Source organism: Schistocerca piceifrons, chromosome 1 (assembly GCF_021461385.2).
Source record: "Schistocerca piceifrons isolate TAMUIC-IGC-003096 chromosome 1, iqSchPice1.1, whole genome shotgun sequence".
Classification (NCBI taxonomy): Eukaryota; Metazoa; Arthropoda; class Insecta; order Orthoptera; family Acrididae; genus Schistocerca; species Schistocerca piceifrons.
In genome coordinates, this window is record NC_060138.1 from 781,864,267 (window position 1) to 781,870,998 (window position 6,732).

Below are 6,732 nucleotides of genomic sequence, written 5' to 3' on the forward strand. Positions count from 1 at the left end.
GTTGATTTCCCCTTACAGAGGCATCCAGAAGCTTTAAACTGCGCAAACCATCGCCGAATGGAGTTAGCAGTTGGTGGATCTTTGTTGAACTTCGTCCTGAAGTGTCGTTGCACTGTTATGACTGACTGATGTGAGTGCATTTCAAGCACGACATACGCTTTCTCGGCTCCTGTCGCCATTTTGTCTCACTGCGCTCTCGAGCACTCTGGCGGCAGAAACCTGAAGTGCGGCTTCAGCCGATCAAAACTTTATGAGTTTTTCTACATATCTGTAGTGTGTCGTTACCATGTGTCAATGAATGGAGCTACAGTGAATTTATGAAATAGCTTCAATCATTTGTAATAGCCCTGTATAATCAATCAGATTTCATATGAAAGTACCAATAAAACTAAGGTTTGGTCCAGCTGAGGTTCAAATCCATTTATTTGCGGCTAAGTTTATATCTCATTTATGCCCTGCACCTGTCAGCTTTATACTGCAATTAATTTACATGAAATGTACGAAACTTCAATGTTTCCATTCCTGAGAATCTTGACGCAAAAAAAGGGTGTGTTTGAATTCAGGCATGAGTATATCCCTAGAATTAGTCATTCTTTCATGCTATATACAGATTTCCTTTTGTAACACACTTTGACTAGAAGAAGGGATCGGTTGGTAGGACATGTTCTGAGGCATCAAGGGATCACCAGTTTAGTATTGGAGGGCAGTGTGGAGGGTAAAAATCGTAGAGGGAGACCAAGGGAGGAATACACTAAGCAGATTCAGAAGGATGTAGGTTGCAGTAGGTACTGGGATATGAAGGAGCTTGCACGGGATAGAGTTGCTTGGAGAGCTGCATCAAACTAGTCTCTGAACTGAAGACAACAACAACAGATTTCCTATTGCAGTGCTTAGTTTATTTTGTATATAGCCATAATGTAGATTTTTGTGTATATTGTAAATATAAGGGGCATTTAAAAGAAAAACGAGCCGAAGGCATAATTACAGAAACCAGTACCTGTATGTCAGAAGTATTGATCCTGGTTGTTGACACACTTGTCCCACTGTGTGACAAGGTTGTGAATGGCTATCTCATAAAATTCCTGGGCCTGCGATGTAAACCAGTTCCACACGTATAGCTGGACGTCTTTGTCAGAGGTGAATTGTTTGCTCCTTGGAGCCTTTTTAAGGGGACCAAAAATGGCATAATCACAGGGAGAGAGGTCTGGACTGTGTGGAGGGTGGCTGAGAACCTCCCATTTGAATTTCTGCAGGAGTGCCACGACTGTGTTGGCCTTATGAGGCTGTGCATTGTTGTGAAGCAGAATGAACTCGCGGGTGAGATTGCCTGGTTGTTTTGATTTGATCGCTTCGTGGAGGGTGGTCAAGGTTTGCGTGTAATGCTGGACATTCCTGTTGTCCCGTGCTGCAGGTAGGGAATCAGAAGTGGGCCGGCCATATTGGTCAAAAAACATCATGAGCATACCGTATTTACTCGAATCTAAGCCGCACTTTTTTTCCGGTTTTTGTAATCCAAAAAACCGCCTGCGGCTTAGAATCGAGTGCAAAGTAAGCGGAAGTTCTGAAAAATGTTGGTAGGTGCCGCCACAACTAACTTCTGCCATCGAATATATGTAGCGCTACAACAGGCATGTCTTTCAGGCACAAAGATAAAAACTGGCGCCAAAACCTCTTCGTCAGTAAATAAATTTTTTAAAAAAGTGGAAAACGAGCTTTTTTCTCCGCCCCGAGTTTCGACCACTGCTCTTTCATACACTATCCAACAAAGTAAATAGAAATTTCGTATTGTTCATCTTCTAGCAGCATTTCAATGTACTACGAAAATTCGACTGGCAAGACTGGAGTGTTTGTCAATATGGGAAACTTTACGTCCTGAATTTTTTCCTACCTATGAGAAGAGATGGTTGCTACGAGGAACTTTTATGAATTGTGAATCACATGCAGTATTCTCTTCACCATAAGGATAATACGAATATAAACATTTTGCCATGTATTCTTTCGTGTTTGCTGCTGTCTCATTTAAATCCTGTCTGCCTAATAAACTACGAAACTATAGCGAGAGCACAGCAAACGCGGAAGAATACACAAATCATGTCATGTTTATATTCGTATTATTCTTATGCCTAATAGTGATACAGTCAGAAATGAAGCATGGCAATTGACTAGATTTTTAAATCTAAGATGACTCTAATTTCTGTGCAGAATATAATGTACTAAAGAGGCGTCTGCAAAGATTTTCAAACGGAGAAAAATGTTCGCTAAACTCTCGTTCAGAACATCTTCCATCATATGCAGTCTATTATTTGGTTCTTGTTGATCATTATCAAAGAAAGCAGCAGTGCAAGTAACCGCGCACAAGAGCAAGCCAATATCAGAATGCGACAAACAATGCGTGACACAGTACAGTAATGCATTTTCAGCTTAGAGTGACGTAAACACATAACGGCACTTATCAGATCAAAGAAAAATAAGCAATCCATTCAAACCAGACGAAGCACGTGAAAAAGGAAGGGTACCCGTATAAATACGGACGGAGCGCCTGACACATAGCAATGGCTTCCTGGTGAAGCTTAACTGCTAAGCTTACGACTCGAACCAAACTACTGTAGCTGTATCGTCATTCGTTCGACCTCAATTGTGTCTCGTATCATAATGGACCAACTTAGTTTCGATTTGGAGGTGCGGCCCAAAACTTTTATCTCCCCTTGAATTTCGAGTCTCAAATTTCAGGTGCGGCTTAGAATCGGGAAAATTTTTTTCCTTGGTTTCGAGTCTCATTTTTCAGGTGCGGCTTAGATTCGAGTGCGGCTTAGATTCGAGTAAATACGGTAACCTTTCCTACACTTGTGTGGACGACGACGTCCAGCTGTACATGCGGAACTAGTTAACATCGCAGCGCCAGGAATTTTGTGAGACAGCCATTCACCACCTTGTGTCACAGTGGGATATGTGTTTTGGGTCAATTATTTTTGAACACCTCCTATAGTAACCTAGTGGATAGATATCTCCTCGTAGTTAGTTCGTCTTCTTCCCTTCCATGTAAATATTTCCTTATCTTAGTTCTCTTTTCTTATTTTAGTTTTATTTCTATAATGTAGACCTCAGTATTTATTTTAGTAATCAATTTATACTCATAATATTTCGGGTATGTTCTACTTGGTGGACAGATACTAATGTTAGCTGAGCAATTGATGTGTTAAGCAGCGTGCTGGACACATTTTGTATTTTCGCGTGCACCGAGGTCAATGTCCTGTGACAAAAATTTCTACTGTGCTTGCTTGTTGCCTCTCGTCGTAGTGCTTCATCATTTATTTCTCCTCGCCACATTTATCAATTTGCATTAGGGAGGTGTATGTATTTTAGTTGCAAATTCGAACCATGGCAATTAAATTCAGCTTATTGCTTATTTCACTACGTCCTTTTGCGAATGAACAAAATCTTAAATAACTAATGACTTACCTTATTTCTGTTTACTCACATATAAATAACAAGGGAGAAACTTATCCTAAAACTAAGTGAACATCTTTCATAATTTGTAGTGATATATTTTCACAACACTTAAAGCACAATAACTTCATGACCTGTTGTCAAACCCATTCAGTGTACAAATTCCTTTAGATCCTTGTGTGGATAAGGGCCCTTGTCCTTTCCACTATATGATCCTGGATGAGGGGCGTAATTACAAATGGGCCAGTGTGAAAGTGTTTCCATTTGCAGCTAAGTTTTCCATGTTTGGTTCGCTTTGGATGCATTTGCAGCAATCCTTCTTGTCCTTTGTGGAATTGTACAGTGCGCCCTATTCTTTTGCATTAACAATTTACTTTGCAGGTCAACGAAATGTGGCCCGCGCGTCGTCGTACCAGCAGCGTTAAGATCTGAAGCTTTGCAACAGGCGCATGACCATTTTCTTTCAGGACATGGCGAGAGACGAGCTACGGATAGGTGGATAGGGGAGAAGTTTTGGTAGAGGACACGACGTCAAGACATGGATGAGTACGTCAGGAATTGTGTGCCATGCACACAGCGTGCGGACTAGAGCCATCATCGGAATCGATGTATTAGGCTCATTTAATAGGAGTGCAGCAGGGAATAAGTATGTGTTAACAGTGATTGACCACTTTTCTAGGAATTTAGTCATGGTCGCATTACCATATCAGAAAGTAAGTCAGTGGCACAAGCTTTAGTTAATAATTAGTTACTCAGGTATGGGATACCTCAGTCCTTAATCTCGGATCACAGTACTAATTTCACACTGATCTGATGAAGCAACTGTGTAAGTTGCTGAAGGTAAAGAAATTACGGACTAGTCCATTCCATCTGCAAGCAAACGAACGAACGGAGAGAGTGCATTGCACGATTGCTAAGATGTTGAGTCACTATTTAAATAGTCAACACACTGACTGGGATATGTACTTGCAATTCATAACCAGTGCATAAAATAGTAAGGTACATACGTCAACAGGATTGTCGCCGTACGAAGTGGTGTATGGGCGGAAGATGCCATCACCTTTTGATATGCTTCGTCCAAGGCTGGGAGTGGATGGCGAGCATGAAAGGCAATTTGTGAAAACCATTAAGGAAGTATGGCAGAGAGTTAGATGAGCTAACACGAAAGTGTTGGAACGACAAGAACGAATGGGAGGTACAACGAAGAAGTTGTCACAGTACAGAATAGGCCAATAGGTGCTACTAGCTAACCCGCATGTTCCAAAAGGGAGAACCAAGTAGTTCACAAACAAGTTCCAGGGACCGTACCAGATAGTGGAAATGGCATCACCTGTTAATGTAAAATTACAATTGCCTACCAAGACAACGGTGGTTCACGTTTGTAGAGTTAAGCCGTTCCAGGGGTTAGTAGATCCGTGTATATGTACTTCTCCTTCTGGCAGAAAGCGAAAAGAAGCCCCAGAAGCAGACAATAAACCGGGTATTTAGTATAAGTTGTGTTCGAGGGATGTGTCGTTAGCAGTAATTATCACGTGTGTATTATTTTTGTGCACAGACTAGGGTTATTTTATTGGTATTAAGGGGTAGTGATGGAGTTTTTCCCTTCTCTCTCCATTCTGTAGGTGACGTGGGATGGGGTACAAGTGGATAGTATGGGGCGTAGTCCTCTGGCAGCTGATACAATCTGGCCAGGTACAGGATATGCCATGGCGAAGTGGGTTGTTGTTCGGGAAACAACCGGATGTGGTCCTCACATGTCACGAGTGGACGCTTCGGCTGGCACTCAATATCCTACAGGTAAGGAACGAGATGCGGCAGCTACAGGAGGTGGTATCAAGTGTGGAAACGGTTGCATCTAAGAACGGAATATTACGGGACGTAAGGAGAGTACGAGGCTTTGGATAGGTCATGTAAGGAAATAAGGGAACAACTGCGCCAACTCATGAGCATGATTCCAGAGGAGAAAGAGAATAAAGAGGGGTTGGTTGAATGCAGGTGGGAAGTTACTGAAAACAATTTTTGGAACAGCGGATAGAGACAATATTGAGGGTTTGAACAATTCTTTAACAGTTACTAGCGACAGGGAGGAAAGCATAGGGAAGTTAGTGGATATACACACAACAGAGATACGGGGGTTGGGTACAGAGTTGTTGAATGTGACACCCGTGGTGCGTGGGATGGCTACAGGGTTACGAGCATATATAGAACAAACACAGAAATTATTGAATGCGGATCTGGAACAGGTACAAAAGCGATTGGATATAGTGGAAAGGAAGCTGGAAATAGCTAAATTACTGCGGGAACTGGTTAACAGCATTGGTGATGCACGAGTGAGGATGGGTGAATTGCAAGAGGCAGTACATCATTCATTGCACGGGCAGGTGAGTGTGACATTGATGACACCAGAAAAATTCAGACAGAATCTGAAGCAGGCAGGAGAGTTTCCAGAGGGGGTAGAGCACGTAGTGCCGATAATTGAAGTGAGTGTGTCACTTTTTTATCATATGTCTAGGATTAAGGTAACAACGGATCTAGTTAAGATGTATATAGAGATTAGATTTCGTGTAACTAGTGTGGGGAAACAGTATCACTGTTGCACAGTGCGTCCTTATCCGGTCAGATGGGAGCGCATGGGGAAGGGCATACAGTTCAGGACACGGGAGGTTTTATTAATTTCTAAGGAGGGGGCTACTCGTGCTACTATGTCGAGTTTAGAGTTAAGTAGATGTCTAACGAAGTTAGTTTCCATTTGTCCTTCATGGGTTGTTTTCACAGGCAAGGGGTCGTGTGAGATCCAGTTATTTAGGACAGAAGCAGAAGCGTCGGAGAATAATTGTGAAGCCTACGCCACATTTTTCAGCAAGTTGGGAGGCATTGGTTGTATTCAGTATTAGCTACGGAGAGGATGTCAGCCAAGTGTTATGACAATGGGAATTGGACAGCAAACACAGAAATGGAATTACGGGACAGTGGTTTGCTAATCAACGGGACAAATTGTGAGGGGGATTGTTTCAGCTTACCAGCGACAGTCACGGGGATCACCAAGGTTACAGATACTCATCTGACGTTGTACTGGCCAGATGCGTCATTCAGCATCGCTCCAGGAGAAAATTTGACCTTGGATGCTACACTATTGCAAACGACAGATAAACTAGTAGATTTGGAGAAAAGTTAAATTTCCATGCAGCAATTATTAAGGCATGTGGAGGGGTACGATACCAGGCGGAAACGTAGCATAGTGACCGTTGGTATTTCAACCAGTACTATTACTGTGTTGATTGTATT